General features: G+C 35.9%; 1 protein-coding gene and 2 pseudogenes across 2 annotated transcripts in view; 1 reads left to right on the top strand and 2 right to left on the bottom strand.

Moving 5' to 3' along the window:
* BEND6 (BEN domain containing 6) overlaps window positions 1–6360 on the top strand; it is a 57768-nt gene extending 51408 nt beyond the window's left edge. The window contains exon 7 of one of the 2 annotated variants that reach the window (XM_054569527.1): window positions 4770–6360. The gene's annotated coding sequence lies outside the window, so the exon portion shown is untranslated. The remainder of the gene's footprint in view (window positions 1–4769) is intronic. The other variant, XM_054569528.1, reaches the window with a different exon arrangement.
* Window positions 1977–2939, bottom strand: LOC129067545 (rho guanine nucleotide exchange factor 39-like; annotated as a pseudogene).
* LOC129066837 (transcription elongation factor A protein-like 4) overlaps window positions 3092–22103 on the bottom strand; it is a 31168-nt pseudogene continuing 12156 nt past the window's right edge.

The following is a 22103-nucleotide window of genomic DNA, read 5'->3' on the forward strand; positions in this document are numbered from 1 at the left end:
TGAATGGAAAAAAGTTTTTTTTTAATTGACAGGTATCTTTCATCTGAAGTATAGTTTAATCAAAATTAATTCAAAGGGACTGAGAAAATACACTAGAAAGAACAGCGTATTTAGCCGTCTTTGATGAAGTAGGCATATATAGCACCATCTAGTGGTCGTTGGAACCCAAAAGGTGACTATACATTTTTAGTAAACCGTGCCCCCTGCTCAGCCCGTCGCCCCAAAGTATTACTTGGGGGAGGAAAAAGTTTTTCCTTGCATTATTATTAGCAAGTGATGTGTTGCAAAATCATATATATTTATATGAATTCTTACTCATTCAAAAAGCCTAACGACCCCCACTGACGTGCTCTGTGGCTGACTGTACCCTCTGCCCAGTAATGAGCTCAAGGTTGCCACTGGTCACTGAGATTTGAAGGGACAACCACTGCCCAGCTAAGTCTCATTTCTTTGAGGATTAGTGCTAAATTCCGTCCTTCCCCCTTTTTCACGTATTCTCTCTCACTCTTCTGACTGATACTACACCGAAGAGAGAGGCAACAAGTGTTTATTTGAGACTCAAAAGAATATCTATTAGGAAAGCACTGATTCAGGCAGAAACCCAAATAGTGTTCTGATCAGAGGGGACGGCAAGGGGTGTTTGTGTGAAAGGAAGGGAAACAATTACATGAATAGAAAGAAGGAATTTCTATTGAGCAGAGAAGCTAACCCAGTGATGCTAATTCTAAAGAATGGTTTTAATTTTTGTCTGGTAGTCATAATACTTGCTTTCTTATTATCTTTGCAAACAGTCCTTTGGGACACAATGCTGCTTTCGGCCCAGTCCAAAGGTAATTTTGCCCAATTTTAACATTCCAAGAGTTCGAGAAATAAGACATGCAAAGGCCGTTCCTCTGGGATGGCAGCTTCGACTCCATTTTAAAGTGGCTCCGTTTGTATTCATTTTTCAATGTCCTCGAGTTGCCGGCAGCTTGCACTTTGCCAAGAGCTTGATGTTGCCAATCTTTCTGGCCTTTCTCCATTGTTTTGCTTCTTTCTTATAGGAGCTGAAGAAAATTGCATTTATAAGAATAAAATAATATTAGAATACCACTTCTATAACATCCCACTAAGTGTAGTGAAACAGCCTTCTCCAGAAATTTCCAACGCTGCCTCAGTATATATAATCTCTACCATAAATTACATTTGTGTATATTATAAGTTAAAGGTGATCTAATATAGCAGTACTGAAACGGGGTAGGAGGGCTTTTGTCCCCTGCCTCTATACTTTTGTCCCCTGCCTCGCAGATATTTGAAAATGTCTGGACTTATTTTTGGTTGTTACAACTGGGTGATACTACTGACATCTAGTGGACAAAAGCCAGAGATGCTGCTAAACATCCTGCAATGTATAGAGAGCGCAAAGAATTAACCAGCTCCGAATACCAACTGTGCCAACGTCGAAAAACCCTGGTCTAAAATATTTTCCTTATTTTAGAGATAATGAAACTAAACCCTAAAGTGGTAAAATGAACTGACTAGGTCATACAATTAGTAACTATTGGAGAGCCAACACTAGCATATAGCTTTTTGTATTTCTTTTTTGGGAGAAAGGGGAACTTCACAAAAAGAAATTTACTAACATCTGGGGGGAAATAAATTATAGAACTATATACAGTATAAAAATGGCCACATTTACAAAGTTGCAACCTTGATAAACAATTGGCCATAGACACAACATGGAACTTATTAGTCCCAAGTCTCATTTTTGCTAGAGGGACCGGTTCAGTAGAGGTTCAATTGCTTATGACCTGGTTTCCTGACCCTTAAGAGCTGGCCAGATAGCCCAGTGTGGCTTAGTTCCAGGCAAACACAAAATGACCTTTCTCAAATCATGAAAGGTTCTGCATATTTTTTAGTACTAAAGAAGATTCCTTTGTACTCTGACCCTGACCTATCCCTGAAGTATCTTGGGTTCTGGAATTTCTAAGATTGTTCTAGTTCATCTGGCTACTGATGGCCAAAGTTAGACTGCTACCAGCACAACAGCACCTCCTGGTCTGTGGACATAAGCATTAGCTTCTCCCATGGGAAAAGGACAGGCTGAGCAGCCTACCACAAAGGCCTCCTGAGTGGCCAGAGACCCTGTAGAGTGGACATTGGGCCATGGAGTGCGGGGCCCAGGCAGAGTTGCCACTCTGCAGCAGATGCAATGTGGGCGGAGTCTTGGTCATGATGAGCAAATCAGAGAAGAGCAAAAACATTCAGGAGAGGCTCCCCATGGGGAGGCACCACCAAGAGCCAGCCCTGATGTAGGAACCAGCAACCTGAGATAGGTCCCTTTGCCTGGTATCCACTGAGCAGAGCCTGGACACGCTGGAGGAGCTAGTCATTCTTCTGTTTCTGCCCAATGGTGTGGACTCTTGGGCAATCTTACTTTTTACCCAAGCAGCCCGTTGGGACTTGAGTTTTCTACCAAAGCAACAGCAAGATTCTCACACTGGTGGAGTCTCCACAGAGCTAGACGGAGCAAGTCCTGGAGCTGAAGGCCTCCAAACTCATGGCAGCCTCCCTGAAGCTAGAGAAACCTCCAGAAACATTTGCTCCTGCACGGTGGTCCAGGACCTCTCTGCACTGGCAGCAAATTGGGTGTAAAGGTCCAGGGTAGAGGCAGAAGCCCTCCAGCCCCTGTCCCCAATGTCCTCTTTCCAGGAAGAGAAGCAGCTCTTGGCTTGCACATAAATGGGCTTCCAGGGCCCAAACAGGGCTCGGTGTTCTGGTAGTCACAGTGTGCCCTTGGCTTTCAGAATTCTCACAAAGTATGTGGCCACCAACCCCAGCTGTTCCTGGTAGCGCTGCTAGGTCTCCAGCAGCTCCCAGGCAGTGTGGGAGCAATTCTGCTCCCAGAGGTCAAGCTGCTCTTGCCCCAGCCACCGAGCAGTGGGGCCCCGACTCTCCATGCTTGGCCAAAGATAGTTCTTTGTATTTCTTAGGCCTTAGTCGTGGCTCTCCAGAGAAACAGAGCCAATAGGTTGTATATATTATTTCAAGGAATTGGCATGCACAATTGTGGAAACTGGAAAGTCTGAAATCTGCAGGGCAGGCTGAAAATTCAGGGAAGAGTTGATGTTGTGGTACTGAGTCCAAAGGTGGTCTGGAGACAGAATCGCTCCGTCCTTAGTGGTCCTTCCTTAAGGCCTTTAACTGACTGGGTGAGACCCACCTAAATTATGGAGGGTAATCTGCTTTACTAAAAATTTACTGATTTAAATGTTAATCTCATCTAAAAAAAACTACCTTCACACCAACATCTAGTCTGGTGTTTGGCCAAACAGCAGGACCGCGACTTAGTCAAGTTGACACATAAAATGAAATGTTTTAGGGCCAGAAAGTCTGGTTTTGAAGCCTGCTCCACCTCTTAATAAATATACAGCCTTTGGGAGTCACTAGACCTCTCTGAATTTACCTGCCTCAGGGATGGATCCAGGATTTGTGGAACCCACAGCATATAGAATTTGGAAAATTCTCTTTAAGAAAAGAAAAACAAAAATTATGAATACACTGTATTTGTTACAACTGTATATATTAATTTTGAATTAAAATAAGTCATGAAAACTACATAATGGTTAAGTTAACAAATATCTCAAATATCCCATTATGTAGAGGAAATTACATAACATTACATTATTAACATCTCTACAATACTTTTTGAGGGGATCGCGTACATATTGGTTGCCTCTTCATTTGACAATTTTGTAAAGCCTTTTCCATAAAAAGAATAGAAAAATAATGTATACTGTCCTCTAGTATAGTTGATAGACAATTGCTTCTTTTTTTCTTTTTGACAGTTTACAGAGGTTTGTTTTAAGTTCTCAGCTCTTTATTAACAATGTGATTGTTGTCAAATTCAGGAAACCTCTATTGAGTTGTTTTGATACCTGAGCTATAAAATGTCAGGGCACTTCAAGGTTTCTGTAGAGTGAGTGCTCTTAAATATTCTTTGAATTGACCATATTCATAGCACTCCTAGAAGACATTGCAAACTGGAATGACCAGCAATAATGTAACTGTACATGAAAGAGATTGCAAAGCAAAAATATACATCCCAGCCAACCCTTAACAAAATTTCAGAAATGCCCACTGACGCTCCATAATTACAATTAGAGGACAAAATATGAACGAAGGACAGTCAAAATGGAGACGGGGGTCTTAACTGATTATGGTTGAAATATCTAATGCTGGCAAATTTAACAGAAACATAAAACATGTGAGGATATTATGGGGCCTCTTTCTTGCAAGGTCCCAATGCAAGTAAGCATTACTCACTTCACAGTAACTTTGCCTCTGACCCAGCTCATTTGGTTTTCTTGCGTTATGAAAGAGGCAGATTTGGGAAACTGCCTGATATTTAAGAATAAATGTTACTGAAGAATGGAAAAAATAATTGTTGATAAATTTTAAGATGGTTGATGGGTGTGTGGAAATAGTTCATTTTACTTCGTGTGTTTGAAATTTTACCTAATAAAAAGTTTCCTAAAAGTCATTTCAAATTAAAATATGTTAAATATTTTAACAGCTGCTCTCTATGCTGAAATTCCTCTGAATAGATCATAAAAGAACTCTTAAGTGATCTCAATAATATATTACTATTGAGAATATTTTAATTACAATTTGTATTTTTGAGCAAAAATTTGTGCTGAACACAAAAATAAATAATTCATACCACTGTTAACATACTATAAGAATTCTAAAATAAATATGCTTTGTTTTCTGAAATTTGCTTTTTATAGGTACTATAGGTATCTGAAATAAAACAACTCCAGTTTTAAATCTAACATTTGATTTTGTTGGAGGATCTTCCACCTGCCTGGCCGTGAGCACAGAGAAACATGGCAGAGACAGGCTGTGAGACATCTGTAGCATCGATGGACTCTTTGATGGAGCAGCAAGCTTGCTGAAGAAGCTGCATGTAGATTCCACCCTAACTATCCACAATGCATCGAAGTAGAGAATTTTTAGCAGCCAAATAAGCATGCATTATGATTTCTTGCATTTTTCTATTCCCAAATGCTTCTCTGCACAGCTAACTTAACAGGATAGTCAGCTAGTGTACATTTATTATTGCCAATCACTCTCCATTTTAGTTTTTGGAACTTTAGCATGAGCACATGTGTGGAAAAGTACAGTGAAATAATTAGTGTTCACGAACAGCAGAGCAGCACAGTCATCCCAAAAAGTGACAATCACATCTAACCAAGTAATAGGGTTTTAACAATAAAATTCAGGATAATTCTGTTACTTAAAATGTATAAAATAGAAATTAAAAATGAGAGCTGTATAGGACCTTTTCTTTTAATATAAAACTATTTCATTGTACTCCTAAAAAGGAAAGAAACCCAAATTTAATTTGTGTGATTGTTAAAACAAAGCATCAACTTCCAAAAAACAATTTTTATGTTTGTGTACATGCTTCTAACTTTTTATTGCCCAAAGTGTAATTACAGGTAGGTAATGTAAAACATCAATATCATCTAAAGCATTCTTTATAAGATATGATATCCTATATACTTGATTATATTGCTACACTGCTTAGTTTTAACTGGTTTGCTTTCATAGCATCAGGAGAAAAAATAATTAAACAAAATCACATGGGGTTGATAATCACACAAAAAGGAAAATGCCACTTTGTAAATAAATGAAGCTAAAACATTCTTCATCAAGAAGCCTATCCTTTGATGTCAGGCTGTCACACGGGACAGCTCTGCATTGCCACACCATGCTTCTTCAGTGCACAAAGGGATGTATAAACTTGTAAAAAAGGATGCAAATAATAGAAAGTGCAGTACTGTGGACCCAGGGAACATTCCATAAATGTTGCTTGATAACAATGTAGTTGTATAAAATGAATATTCTTAAGAAAATAACATGTTAACATTTGCTACTTTTACTTAAATATAAATAAATACCATTGAAAACATAAAAAATATTTGCTTGTTTTTATTAATATACAAAATCCAGCAGGGAAAAAACCCTTTCTAGGGTGATGGCTTCTTTACCCACATATTAAGGCTGTGCGGCTCTGGCTTGTTTGTCCTCCAAAGAGCCCTGCTATGTAGAATATACACACAATATCCATAGTAAATGTTCATTCTATGTAGGATACAGAGACAATGTCCAGGGTGCTCAATATATATGTTATTTTCCTTTAAAAAATTGTAATGTAAGTTTTGCCTACTAAATGTAAATAAAATTGTTTGCAAAATACAACTGTATTATTCAAATGAAACATCTGTGGTTCTTCCTGAAAGTGTTTTGAGATAGCCCTGTCCAGGTAGCTCAGTTGCTTAAGTATCATGCCAATATGTCAAGGTCATGGGTTTGATCCCCAGTGAGGGCACATACAAGAATCAGCCAATGAATGTATCAATAAGTGGAACAAAAAAAATGATGTTTCTCTCTTTCTTCCTTTCTAATATCAACTAATAAATTTTATTTAGAAAGTATTTTGAGGTAAGCTGAAATTTTTATGGATAATAGAATATATGTATTGTTTTTAATTCAGCTTCATATATGGGTTCTAAGTTAGTTACAAATTAAGAAAACTAATGAAACTGAACAGAGTACCCAGAAAGCAACTGACAGTCATACATGTGTAATGTACATATTATATTTTCACATATATAAGAATTTAGAATATGACTAAAGTAGAACCTTTAATAACTGGAGAAAGGGATGTTTATTCAATAAATGATACTAAGACAATTGGTGAATGAAAATTAAGTTATATTTCTACTTTAAACCATATTTCACAAAGAATTACAGATTACTAAAAAGTAAAAATTTGACTAAAATGAAAGGATTATATTCTCTGAAGGAGAAGGGATTTCTAAGTCAACAGTAATTACAGCAAAATGTCGAAGAAAATTTTACTAACATGAGTTCTGCATGTCTGTTTTATGGTCTTCCCACACGTGTGACATCATAGTTTGTTAATATTTTTTTTACCCCAGTGTGTGGTCAGCATTTTCATCTGTTCTATGACATTTTTCCTGTGAACATTTTTCATGCTTTCATTAATTTTGGAGCTTTTCTTCACATTTTAAAAAATAAAATCTTGTACAGACGCTGGGCCATAGCCTTTCTTGAACACATTTTTTTTTTATGGTTCTGCAAATTGTTTTCTTTTTAACTTCACTTTTGGATAATGAGAGTGAAACCTAAAGCAAAGCATTAGTATAAAGCCCTGGGCTGGCAATTGCCTGCCAGGGACACTACATACCCAAAGGTCTTCAAAGCCCCTTTGTGGGGCCCTACAGCCACCCCTGAGTTCTCTTGAACCCCTCCAGGGAAAAGGGCCTTCTAAACATTTTTGCATACACATAACCCCCCTCTCCTCCAATTTCTTTCTGGTTTTCTTCACCTCATCCTCTACCCTACCCATCTCATCGAATTCTCTTATCATCTCTTCATTGCTCAAGTGCATATGGTACATGGCCTCTTAGTATTCCTAGAGGCACTGAGCCAGTCCCTTGCTGGTTTTTCGGGCGGCTCTCCTGGGTCCATCATCCGCAGCTGGGTGCTTTTCTGCAGCCCTTGGTTCCATGGCTGGTTTTCCTTTTTTCCTTCTTTTGCTTTCCCCTCACTTGCCGTTTTCCCCTAGCTCTCTGACTTTCCCTCCATCACTGGCTGTCCCTCTTCTTTTGGCTTTCCCTCCTTCTGTTTTTTTCTTCTCCTCTAGTACTTCCTCAGCTTCAGCCTTTCTCTTGTTTTCTAACTTTCCTTCATTTTCTAACTTTTCTTTAACTTCCAGAATATGAGCTACTTCCAGCTTTCCAGCATTCTGAGGCTGTTCTTTGTTTTCCACCTCTCCTTGATTCGCAGGCATTCCTTCATTTTCACCGAAGTTTTTCTGTGTTGAGATGACTCTTCCTTTTCCTGTCCTGCAGGAATTCTGGACAGGTTTGTCCTTTTCTCGTCCAGGCAAGGGCTGAGAACAAGACTCGCAGAGCTTAAAGAACCTGGAGCAACAATTAGGAGGTCGCCAAGGGCTCAGGGTCCCACTGCTGCAAAGGTGGGCGGTAATCGAAACTGGGCTCCACGTCGGCGCTGGGGCAAACACATTTTTTTAATGAAATGACTTTTCCTGGCCCAGCTAGTTGCACGGGAGTTCGTGGATGGTGGGAGGAGCCAGAGTTACTTTTCAGGCTTCAAACTGTTCAAAGAACCTCTCTTTTCTGTCAGAGAGACCACTGATTCAGGCCAGGATGGCGCCTCTGAGAAAGTTCTAGTGCAGCTCTGCTCCCTCTGATTCTCTGACCCAAGCTAAGTCCGGAAGGATTTCTGTCACCAGCCCTGCACTCCCAGGTCCTTCACAGCAGCAGCAGAGGGTAGACTCCCTGCACTTTCGGATGAGCCCTTCACCTTCAGGGACTATGATTTTGCAGGATCTTTCTGAGATCTGCTGCTATGAACCCTCTGGATATACCGTGCCTTTTCTCTCTGCGTCACAACCCCACGACTTCCGCTGAAGCTCAACTTACCTCGCCTCTCAGTTGCTAGATTTATAAGTTATAAATTTTGCACTTCTGGATGAGTTTTTCCATTTCAGAATGTATGCTTCTGCTGGTACATCTGATGCTTGCCCCTCAAAGGAGTGCCTTGGCATTCTCCTTGTATTTTCTTCCCAATTTAACTTCTTTTAGCTACTTTCAAAAGTCTTTGGATTCTGCTGATTCTGTCAGTTGATTATTTTCCTAAAAATAGCAAGGTAGGGTGTTTTGTTGTTGTTTCATTTCTCTGGTTGCTTTATTTGATTTTTTAGATAAGGAAAACCTAAGTAGGGCTATTTGCATGTTCTTGCCGGAAAGTTACAGCCAGCATTGCTATTATAGCAACAAAGTCAGAGTTAAATTGTAGTTTTTATTCCTCAGCATACATTTACATTTTTTATATAGTTCCTACACATTTCTTATCATCTTTATACCTAGATATTTTGTTTTTATTGTTGCTATATAATTGATCGTTGCCATATAGAACAATTAATGTTTGAGTATTTTTTAAAGCATGCAAATACTTTACTCAACTTTTAAACATCTATCTTACTCTATTCCTTTTTTCTCTTGTATTTTCTGGCCAAAAGAAATTCTTCAAATAATGATAGTTTTGTCTCCCTTAAAAAATTTTTTTTGCTATTTTCTCTTTCTTATTTCACTGCATTGTTTCCAAAACAATGTTAAATAATAGTCGTAATAGTAGGCAAAACTATCATTTTATTCCTCTCTTGGTCTTTGTCAATATAACTGGGGATGAATGGTAACTATCTCGTTATTTAGTTTGCGTTTCTCTGTTTAGGGATGTTTAAGGGGGTATTTGTATTACTTCTCATAAAAAAATCTGTTCATATCTTTCGTTGTTAACTTAAATTGTTAAAAGCTGGAAGAGATATGGAATCTCTTTCCTCATTTTACAGATGTGGAAGTGAATCCAGGAGAAGTTAGGTGCCTAGGTGCTGCCTTTCCCAAACTTACTAGGAGACCTATAAATTAAACTGGCTACTGGTTGCCATTCTTGTCTGACTATGAGGCAGCAAAAGACTGCCCAAACTCCTGCATTTTTTTATTTTTAAAAAATTTTATCCTCACATTTTTTTCCCATTGATTTTTAGAGAAAGAGGAAGGGAGGGAGGAAAGGAGAATGAGAAACATCAATGCAAGAGAGAATCACTGATGAGTTGCCTCCAGAGTGGAGGCTGTAGACTTCCAGAAGGGTTATACACCTGGGCCCTGACCTGGATCAAACTGGCAACCTAGCACGCTACAGAAAATCAAACCCACAACCCTTTCAGCTATAAAATGATGCTCCAACAACCAACCAACTGAGCCAGAGCCAAAACTCCTGCATTTTTCATCTAGAACACCCTGCGTGAAATGTAGTGCGCAGTACGTGAGACAAGCGGTACTGTTTGGCCTGACGACCCTCAGGTGTTCCCTCTGACACCAAGGACCAAATTAAAATATGTAGACTGAACTCAGGGCCCTACAGCTTAGGGTAGGTTTCAAGGAGATTTCAAAGCAAAGAACATTACCAGGGATAAAGAGGGTTATTTCATAATAGTAAAAGGGACAATTCATCCGCGGGACAATCCTAAAGATTAAGTGCCAAGTAACAGAGCTTTTAGGACACATGAAACAAAAACTGGTAGAAATAGGTAAGGATAAATAGACAAAGCCACAATTATAACTGGAATTTAAAAACCTTTTTCTCAATAATTATTGTTCAAGTAAACAGGAAGTCAAAAAGGGTCCCAATGTCCTTCTTTCTCTTTCTTTAGTAGAACACATCATCCTCCTCATCTGATTTCAAAAGGCGTTCCTCAGACCTCATGGGCTGCAGTCCCATTAGAGGTGGTTCCTGTTTTTCTTGGAGATTTCACCACTTTCATTCTCATCTCAAAACTTCATGATGGTCTTCCAGAGCAATGAAAATTATAATCAATAAGCCCCTTTCTTTCAAAGCTTTCTCCTCTGACAAAGCAAACAAGAGTCAGAAATATTGTCACTTCTTTTATTTTTATTTATTTTTTTAAAGACTTTTTTCAAGATTTTATGAGGGAGAGCCAAAAAAAGGAATTTATTTATAAAAAATTGTGTATTTATTCTTGCATGTTTACACTTGAGTCATCTTCAAAGTGCTCTCCATGTGATGCAATACACCTATCAATACATTGTTTTCACTACTCAAAACAGTTTTTGAACTCATCGATTTTTATGCCTTTTAGTGCTTTGTCATTTTTTGTTTTACCTCTTCCACATCGGCAAAATATTTCCCTTTGAGGATATTTTTCATGCAGGGAAACAAAAGAAAAGTCATTTGGGAGAAGATCAGGTGAATGCGGAGGGTGGGGCATGGGCATCATGCTATTTTTGGCCAAAAACTACTGAACACTCAGCACAGTGTGGGCAGGTGCACTCGTATATCACCCATTATGAAATGGGCAAGCAAGTTGAAAGAGTCTTCAAAAAAAATTCACTGAAGCTTCTCACAACAATGCCAGCTGGTACACTGATACAGAAGGGTTCCTAGGGAGAGAAGTTTGTACTATAAGGGTCTCACCCTCCAGAAGACAATTCCTGGTTTGGGGGGTCCCCCATCATATTTATTTAGTTTTGGAGAGAGGGGAAGGGAGACTAAAAGAGAGGAAGGGAAACATCCATGTGTGAGAGAAAAACATTGGTTGCTTCTCATACACCCCCAACCGGGACTCACAACCTTGACATATGCCTGACCAGAATCAAACCAGTAACCTTTCAGTTTGCAGACTGATGCTCAATTCACTGAGCCACACCAGCTAGCATGAGAAATACCATCACTTCTTTTAAATAAAGACCTGTTGTAATATTCAGCTTTATAATTGCTGTTGATCCTTTGTCCAGGGTTCCTGCTCCATCTTCTTTGAGAATATAAATACAAGAGATGTCAACAGAGTTCATAGGTTTGCATTATCTACTGGGGTACTATCAGTTGCAGCATACATTTTACTGACCACATCAATGAGAAATGCCATTTTAATTCCAAAAATTGACAAAAAGACATTCAGCAAATTCACCTAGGTTGAGAGATGGGTAATCAATTTCTGAACCATTTGCTAAAAGCTTCAAATATGGGATGATCATGCATGCTTGCCAGGTAAAACCTAAGGAGATTTTTTTTCTAATTCAGCATCTGCAAGGTCATTGTTTGCTCTCTGTTGAATATCTCTTTGGGTTTCAATTTTGTGCTCATTGAACAGACCATCCACTTTGATGTTCACTTTGTAACCCTGGTCACTCTGAGGCAGGGGCTGACCAGGCCTTCTATGGAATTATCATCCTGGGAGTCAATAACAAATATCAGTGTTCCTGTTCTCCTGAAGATCATGCCATAGTCAAGTGGGTGATTAAAAAGTCATTATGTCCTGGGAAGTTCCAAATCTGAAAACTAAAGGAGCAGTTGGATACATCTTCCCAGTATATCTTAATAGTAGTCTCTAAAAACAGTGTTTGGTTGGGAGATGTTTTGTGAAAGATGACTTTCTGAATAGACCACTTTCTGTTTATTTTAAATTAAATTAAATTAAATTTTAAAAATTTAATTTAAACCAAATTGCAGACTTAAATATAAGATTTGAAACTTTAAAACCATTATAAAGAAACAGGGAAGAGCCCCTTGACATTGGTTTTGGTAGTGATTTTTTTAATATATGACACCAAAGGCACCACAAAAGAAAAAATGAACAAGGGAACTATGTGAAACTAAAACGCTTCTGCACAGCAAAGGAAACAAGCAACAAAATGAAAATGCAATATACAGAATGGGAGAAAATATTTGCAAACTGCATATCTGATAAGAGGTTAATATCTAAAATATATGAGGAACACCTGTATTTCAATAGCAAAAAAAACAAAAAAACCCCTCAATTTAAAAATAAGCAAAAGACCAGAATAAACATTTTGCTAAATAAGACATACAAATTGCCAACAGTTATATGAAAAGGTGCTCAACATCATTAATCATCAAGGACCTGCAAATCAATACTGCAATGAGATATCATCACCTCATACCTGATCAGATGACTATTACCAACAATTTCAAACGATGACCAGTGTTGGTTAAGATGTGGAGAAAAAGGAACCCTTTTACAATGCATTTGGGAATGTAAATTGGTACAACTGTTACAGAAAACAGTATGAAAAGGTCTTCAACTACCATGATCCATCAATCACAGTTCTGGGTATATATGTGAAAGAAATGAATCAGTATCTTAAAGAAATATCTGTACTCCTACGTTCACTGCAGCATTATTCACAATAACCAAGACATGGAAACAACCTAAATGTCTGTCAGTAGGTAACTGGATAAAGATAATGTGGTAGAATACTATCCTGTCTTAACAAAGAAGGAAATCCTACCATTTACAGCAACAAGGATGAACCTGGGAGGCATAATGCTAAGGGAAATAAGCCAAACATGGAAAGACAAATACTGCATGATGTTAAATGTGGAATCTAAAAATATCAAACTCATGGGAATAGAGAGTAGAATGCTCAGGGCTGTGGGGATGGGGGAAATGGAAGCTGTTGTTCCAAGGGTACAAACTTTATAAGATGAATAAATTCTGGAGACCTAATGCATAGCATAGTGGCTATAGTTAATAATGTATTGTATATTTGAAATTTGATAGCAAAGTAAATCTTAAGTGTTCTCACCATACACACCAAAAGTCATAATTACCAAAAATTGTAATTATAACAGGTAATAGATGTGTTAGTTTGATTGTGGCAACCATTTTATATTGTGTAATAATACCAAAACATCATTGTTGTATTCCTAAATATACAAAATTTTTATTTGTCAATCATATCTCAATAAAGCTAGGGAATAATCAGTTTTACTTCTTTTATAGTAATGAACAATCAGAAATTGAAATTTGAAAAACAATACCAGTTATAACAGCATTCAAAAATATGAAATACTTAGCAATTAATCTGACGAGATAAGTGAAACCTCTGTATATTGAAAACTACAAAACATTGCTGGGAGAAATTAAAGAAGACCTACATCACTTTGAAAAAGAAGGTAAAGCTAGAAGACTAACACTACCTGATTTTATGACTTATTGCATAGCTACAGTAGTCAAGACAGTTGGTACTAGAATAAAGATAGGTAAATTAATCCATTGAACATATTTCAGTAACAAATGCACACATATATGGACAACTAGTATTTGACAAAGGTACACAGGCAATTAAGAGGAGAAAGGATAGTCTTTAGCAATTAGTGCCAGAGCAATCCTATATCCATACAGAAAAGCATGAATTTCAATCCATACTTCATACTAAATATAAAAATGAATTCAAAATGGATCATAGACCTAAAACTAAAACCAAATTCTAAAATTTCTAGCAGAAAACAAAGAATAAAATATTTGTAGCTTTATTTAGGCCAAGACTTCTTAGCTATACTACCAAAAGCATGATCTAGTAAAATAAAAATTGATAAATTAGACCTCGTCAAATGTAAGAACTTTTCCTGAAAGACAATTTTAAGAAAATGAAAAGACAAGTCACAGTCTGGGAAAAAAATATTTGCAAATCACACATCAAGTTAACGGCTTGTATCCAGAATAAATAACTCTCAAAATTAAATAATAACAAATAACCCATTTTAAATAATGGGCATAAGATTAACAGGCACAACCAATGAAGGTATATGGATCACAAATAAACACATAAAAAGATGTTCAGCATTATTGGTCATTAGGCTGAAGCAAATTAAAATTACAATGTGTTATCACTAATACACCTATTAGGATATCTAAAATGAAAACAACTATCCTTGCCATGATTACTGAATTGAAAGACATGAACATATTTGGGCTCCAGCCGCATATTCACTGCTTGTTTTCCAAGCAGTAAGTACAAGTCTCCAATCTAGTTGATAAAAATGTAACTGTAGTTTTGGTGAGCTTTTGGGAAATGCAAAAAATATAACAGATTCATCTAATGCTAGCTTCAAATGTAAGAAATCACATGTTAGGTTTTCATTTAGACCAGCAAAAAGCAGACTCTGAAAAGATAAATATCTTCTTGGCTTCAATAGCAGAGATGGATAAAGTCAGCTGAAAAAATTGAGATAACATTACTCCCAAAGAAATACTGTAGTCAAGGTGACTTTGGGGACTACTGCTGTCATACGCAATATGAGACTTTGTTCTCTGAAATCATAAAGTATCAGACACCGTTTTTTCAAAAATGTATCAGTAATAGTGATATATCTCTCCCTTGGCTAATCATTTTGACACAGAGAGCCAGCTTCATATTCCAAACCCAGTTCAGGGCTACAGCTAAGAAATTTCTAGGCACAACATTTAGAATCTGTTACTTTGTTACTTCCAAGTTAACAGGACTCTAGGTCCCCATTGCAGTCCAAACCGGATTTGAACTCACACAGCCTTAATTGGCTTTGAACCAACCCAAACACTGTTTCACTTAAATTTCACATACTTTTACCCTTCCTTAAAATCTACTAAAACTCTTCCTTTGTTGTAATACCTCACTCATTGTCCGCCTGGCTCAAAATCATTAAGGTGATTTTGGGGGACTACAGATTTGTGAGACTACAAATGATCTTAGGCTGATAGGGCAAGTAGAAAGAGTTTTAAAAGAATGTTCAGTTAACATTTGTTTTCATCCATTTTATCTGCCTACAGTTGTTTGTAAATATTGAAAAGAAAAAGGTCAGTCACTATTTTGGTAAGACAATGTTTGAGAAAACCAAGAAAAAGCATTTTAACACCATTGATCTAATATCTACACCAGCGATTTTCAACCTTTTCGTCTCACAGCACACATAAACTAATTATTAAAACTCTGCAGCACACACAAAAAAAGGTATACGTTTGCCAACCTGACAAAAAATACATGTAAATTTTATTCATTCACACTGAATGGCTATTTTTGTGTTGGCTGTTGTCATATTTTTATTAGACAATCTAAAGGAAAAGAGGTCAGTGCCCCTGACTAAATAGTCAAACATTGTGTTTTAAAAATTCTTGCAGCACATTAGTAGAAAATTGCTGATCTAGACCCATATTTGACTGTAAAAATAAGAGATCGAAAGAGAAAAGTCTTCTATTATTCTTTTATAGTGGAATAACAGCCTAGAGCAACGCTAGTGCCATCGCTGAGACTCCGTTTCCAGTCTTCAAATGCACCCCAAGCGAGCGCCCTGCCACAGAGAACTACAATTCCCAGCGGCCTGTCCTGCGTGGTGCGGGGCGACGGGGGGTGGGGGGGGCGGGGTGTGGGTGGGGACTGTGGTAAAAAGAGGCTCCATAAGAAAGCAGCCAGAATTGGCCACGCCTCCTTCTGAGAGGCTTTGCAGCTCTTTATGTGGGCGGTTAGACGCTCACCCAGGGCTCTTCGAATACAAAAAGAACATTTTGCGTGTGTGTTCTTTTATATCTTTTTTCAATAAGTATGTTACAACTTAATGGGTTCTGGCTTGGATTCCTTAGTCTTTTTGTGTAAATCTCACTTTCCAGCCTTCAATCTGTGTTCTGGCACATCGTCTTCTTTGTGTTCTGCCATAAACATGACCTCAAACTAAACACAATACGTTAAAAGAAAGGAATGATAAAATTTTGGCAGTACAAAAAGAGCCCTTATCTTTAAATTTTATTGAAATAAACAGGGTCTGGCACAAATAATGTCTCCTTTTTTATTGCAAAATCTTTTATTACAAATTCATAAGCATGTAATTCTGTAACATAATAATATCACACTCCAGCAAACCCTATGACATTTTAGGCAAAATGTTCAAATTAAAGCCATAAATTATTACACCCACATTATTACCCTACCAACCACACTTAAGCAGGCCTTACTTCTGCTGGACCCTGTACATATAGAAGAGTATACTTCCTCATTATTCTCCCTGCCCTTGCTTTTAGTACTTCATTACCATTTTTTTGGATTATCTTGTTACTAGTGTTCCTACACTTCATACTCTCCCAGTCTTGTTGAAAGACCTCTAATGTTCCCATCGATTTATTTTATCAATTATTTATCGATTCCTTTGCCTATATAATAAAATCTAGGTTTTAGGCCTAGATCTGGGCCCTTAGAGTGTTATCATGAATTTAACTTACCTTTGTAAAATTATTTTTCAGATTCTGTTCCCTAAAACGCCAAAACGCCAGGGTGAGTTTTTGTGTTTTTTAAATGTGAAGAAGGTAAAAACAGGCACAGTAAGTAATAATAGGATCAAAAATCATTGTGGATTGCCTATGTCAAAGGAATCAAATTTCGAATATGTAGAATCTGGGGTAGTTAAGGCCTAATCTATTATTTTAAGGTACTATGCATGTAAAGAAAGGATTGAAAAGATTCAGGGTTTGATGTTTGATTGTGTAAGAATGGGCACAGTGAAGCAGAGCTATCAAAGAATTGCATGATTTTGAGCTTGGATATCTAAGAGATTATTGATAACCATCCCAGTTAAAAAGTACTGTTCAATGATATATGTGTCTTGACACATATTATTTCCCATTTCTAAAAAAATCCACATGACTTTATTCCTCTGTGTAGATTTAGACTCTTTTGAGGTCTAGCTTTAAATACATATTCATCTATTATGAATCTTTTCCTGTGATGCTTTTGTTTCTGATTATTCTGTGCCACTTTCAAGGTTTCCTTCTCAGGAATTCTTGCTATTTCCAACAACAACATCAACAACAAACCCTGATTATAAATGCAAGTTTGGTTTGAATGAATGTTCGTGACTTGTACCTTTGCTTAATTCCTTTTCAGGAAGGATCATCAAGACCTGTATTTGAATATATTGATCTGATCTGTGGTGATGATGAAGAACCTAGCACCTTTCATAGTGATGTATGTTTTACTTACGTTTTTTCAGCACTGGAGATGGCTTGAACTGGCTTGCAAGAACTGATTATTAATTCAGGAACTTTGTGAGCTGATTGTTAAACATAGCATTGTTAAAAATTAAAGTATATAAACTAAAAGTGAATAAATTATCATTCAGGGTAATACTCAAAACTAATCATATCCTAAAATCTATACACTTGAAGTTATTTGCACCTATACTGTATGGCAAAAAAGATATGTAACAGTGTGCTCCAGTAGCATGATGGGAGTATTTACACCAAGATAATCAGCAAACTACAAATCAGGGTTTGATTAATTGTTCATTGTTTAAACTTAAGGTGATAAATAAAATGTTAATGCAGGTTAAGACTAAAAATGTGATATGTCTCTAACTGCTAGACTGTATGTTATATGAAAAATTAAGGCAATTTCCTTGTAATATTTGAAAACTTCTTTCAGTTAACAAAGATGCTGATGTCATTGCTGAATGAGCAGAGTCCTGATATATATCTTCACTTTTTCACTTTCATCTTATTCATTAATTAAAACAAAAATGTCAATGACTCTTTACATAGGAACTGTAATCATTTGTAAATCATGCAAGCAACTTGTTAAATGTGATGATAAATATAGATTTTGTGACATAATTATTGGCTATAGAATTTTAAAAACTGATAGTGGATTTTTCAAGAAGTAGCAAGTTGTACTGATGTTATAAACATGAACTAAAAATCAAGGCAAATATTTTAGATTAATATTTATTTCAACAAATACACAAAAATCATTAACAAAACTGTTTACCCTTAGAGTGTTATCATGAATTTAACTTACCTATGTAAAATTATTTTTCAGATTCTGTTCCCTAAAATGCCAAAATGCCAGGGTGAGTTTTTGTGTTTTTTAAATGTGAAGAAGGTAAAAACAGGCACAGTAAGTAATAATAGGATCAAAAATCATTGTGGATTGCCTATGTCAAAGGAATCAAATTTTGAATATGTTGAAAAGCCAGTCACTGAAGAAAAGCCATCATGCTCATCAAAAGAAGAAATAGGTAATACTAAACTTCCAGATTGTTGGAATGAAAAACATGCACTTGTGTTTACTGCACAGTACAAATGACTTGACGTAAAAGAAGGTAAGTTAGGATTTAAAGATTGCTCAACAGTTTGACATTTGGGGTCGAAAGCAGAAGCATGTATGTGTATCCAAGGAATGGATCGCATATTTGGTAACTGCTAATGGCAGCAATAAAACTACTAGACAAGCGTATCTGCCCCCCCAAAAAAAAAAAAAAAAAGGAACATGATGTTTCTAAAGCTCATGGTAAAATTCAGGATTTGTTAAAGGAATCATTTAGTGACTCAACTTCTAATACAGTGCATAAACAAAAGAATAAAAATATTGATGCTACTGTAAAAGAGTTCCATATTGTAAACAGTTTAGTATAACATAATAGGCCTTTATGTAATATTGACAGGGCAATCGAATCACAAGAAAAAAAATGGAGGTGTCAATTGTTTAAATACACACTATAGTGCAACAAAAATAACAAAACATATTTCAAAAGAAATGAAGGTGAAAATATTTAGGAATATTATAGAAGAGAATGCCAAAATCTGTATCATAATTGATGAGGCATCTACAATTTTGAAAAAAAAAGCACCCTGTTGATTTATCTCCAGTTCACAGTTCAGTCAGCTCCTGCACCAGTTATGTTATTTGTTGCTTTAAAAGAATTAGTGTCAACTACAGCAAATTGTATTATCAATATGTTATTGAGTACTTTAAATGATTGTGGCTTTACTAATAAACACGTGAAAGCAAATTTGATTACATTTTGTTCTGAGGGTGCTAACACAATACTGGGAAGAAAATCTGGACTACCTACAAAGATGTTAAAAAAGTTTCTTGAAATTATTATTTGGAACTGTTTAAACTATTGATTGCAATTGTCACTTGATTCAATATCCAAAATTAAACAAGATAATCATTTAAAAATATTTCTTGATAAAATTTATTCCATTTATCATCAGTCTCATAAAAATCAAAACAAGCTTTTAAAACCTGTAGCCAAAGACCTTGAAATTGAAATCGTTAAAATTGACCTGGTAATAGGACCAGGATGGGCAGCATGTAGCTTATAAGCTGCTACTGCTGTATAGTGTACATATCCTGTACTAGATATGCATTTTTATCATTCTTAGGCTGTTTTGGCAAGGAGATTAGCTAACATTAATTTCTTGCAAGCTCTTGCTATAATGATTGACTCTCTTGAAAAATTTTCACTGCTTTCTACTGCATCACAGTGAAGATTAACTTACATTCAGAAAGCACAAAAATTAATCAAACACACCATAAGAGCTTTGGAAAATTTAAAAATTGGCACTGGGTCTAAAAATGAGTCTAATCAAAAGAATTTAATTAAGTCAGATAAGTTTAAAGATACTCCATTTAATAAAAGATAATAAATGTAATGGCCTTCCTAGGAATATGTTACTCAAAAATATAATTGAACATTTGCACTTACATCATTTATCTGACAGAAACCACGATGAAAGTATTTCTAATTATTTTGATTTGCTAGAACCTTCCACATGATTTTATGAAGAGATAACTTCACCATGGGTTATTAGTGAAAAAAAATTATTTCATTTATGTGAAATTTTAAAATATAAAATTGATTTGAATGATTTTTGGGAACTTGTAAAGAATAATATAAAATTGAACAATGTTTCAATTCCTGTGACTAGCTAAAAGCTAAAAAGCTAAAAGCTAAAAGCTAAAAAGATAGCACTTTGCAATCAATAGTGCTGAAGCTGAAAGACGTTTCAGTTTAATGAAAATAATTTGTACAAGAGTGAGAAATAGTTTAACAGTAGGTCACATATCAGATTTAATGACCATAAATTTATTGGGGGAAAAGCAGACTGGGATGTACCTCCATTTGTAAAATCCTGATCAAATTGCATTTAATGCAGGTGGGTTACAGATACAAATGTTTGGCAAAAAATCAGCATAAGTCTTCTATGAGAATTAGCTGGCTGTATGAAACCTGTAATATGCTTTTGCATATGTAAATTGTGTGCTATACATTTTTATATAAAGTTTTTGAAATCCAGATGTTAAACTTTTATCAACATGATGCTGTTTAAAAGGCATTTGCCAAAGAGATAAAGTTAATGATGGTTATTTTTAGGAGCTATAGCTTTCTGGAGATTGGCCAACGTCTGCTAGAATGGTACAAAATATACATTCTGAGGAGTCCTGCACAGATAATCCACATTTCCACTTTTGCTTTGTTTTACCTTTAGTGAGGATGTGAAAGAATAGCATAACCCAGATGAATTCTAAGTCCTGGAAGTTATGTCAAATGAAAGAGAAATGTAATAAAAACTGGAAGCCTTTTGGCTCTTGTCTTTCTCACTTCCATATCAGTGCTATCTAGTACGGTAACCACTAGTTACAGGTGGCTATTAAGCACTTGAATTCAGTAGGACTAAGAAAGTTCTTTATTTATTTATTAAACAATAAAAGTGAAAGCAGTGAAAATATTTTTGTTTCTCTCAGCCTTTTCTGTTTTTTTAAAAATGTTTCACTTTGTTACCTTGTTTGAAATGAGATAGTTGTAGTGTGCCTGTCAAAGTGGTATGCCACATCCAGTATCACATAAAAACATTACTGATTGAGTTTGTGTAGATAGATGAATTCAATGCAAATTATTTTTTTCTATAAATCATTGTAACATAACATGTTTATCTAAATATTCCATAGAGATAACAGGAATTATGGTGATAATTATGTAAATTGTAATTGGTAATTGAAATAATTATAATTAAACTATTTTTCTAGCTAAGATATGAATTTGAACAAATTTTAAAATTTAAAATGAAAGCATACTGAAAAATAATCAGCTGGCGACACAGGAACTAGTAATACAACTGGAACAGTGAACAAAATAACTAGATGAAGGTATGTTGCATGTTTCATAATGAATGACAATTCCAGTTTGCTGTGGCAGAGAAAAACAAGCTGTTATTTAACCAGTTAAAGACTGTAAAATGGACAATATTGAGACAGTTTCAGCAAATGCTTAATGAACTAATTAATGAGGTTATCTTTCAAAAGTCAAAAAACAATTGAAATTTAGTTGCCTGAAATAACAATCAAATGTATATATATATATACATTTATATACAAATATATATACATAAATATATAGATATGTATGGCTTACATTATACAGTTGACCCTTTAATAACATGGGTTTGAACTGCGTGGGTCCACTGATTTTTTCAATAAATAAGGTTTATTGAAATTTTATTGAAATCTCCATGCAAAATACCGTAAATGTATTTTCTCTTCCTCATGATTTTTTTAACATTTTCTTTTCTCTAGCTTACTTGTGACAATACAGTACATAATACAAACTATGTTAATTGTTTATGTTATTAGTAAGGCTTCCAGTCAACAGTAGACTATTAATAGTTAAGTTTTAGGGGAGTCAAAAGTTGTGTGCAGATTTTTGACTGTGCTGGGAGATCAGCACCTGTAACCCCTACATTGTTCAAGGGCCCACTGTAGTTCTATTGCACAGCACTACCCATTATGACGGTAACTCTCAAACCTGGGTTTCTCCAATCCAGACCTCATTCTTGGCTTCAGGATTCATGGTTATCTGCCTTCTCATCATTTTCACAT

Source organism: Pteronotus mesoamericanus, unplaced genomic scaffold (genome assembly GCF_021234165.1).
Source record: "Pteronotus mesoamericanus isolate MK-2021 breed Mesoamerican mustached bat unplaced genomic scaffold, CSHL_Meso_final contig_20, whole genome shotgun sequence".
NCBI classification, from domain to species: Eukaryota; Metazoa; Chordata; class Mammalia; order Chiroptera; family Mormoopidae; genus Pteronotus; species Pteronotus mesoamericanus.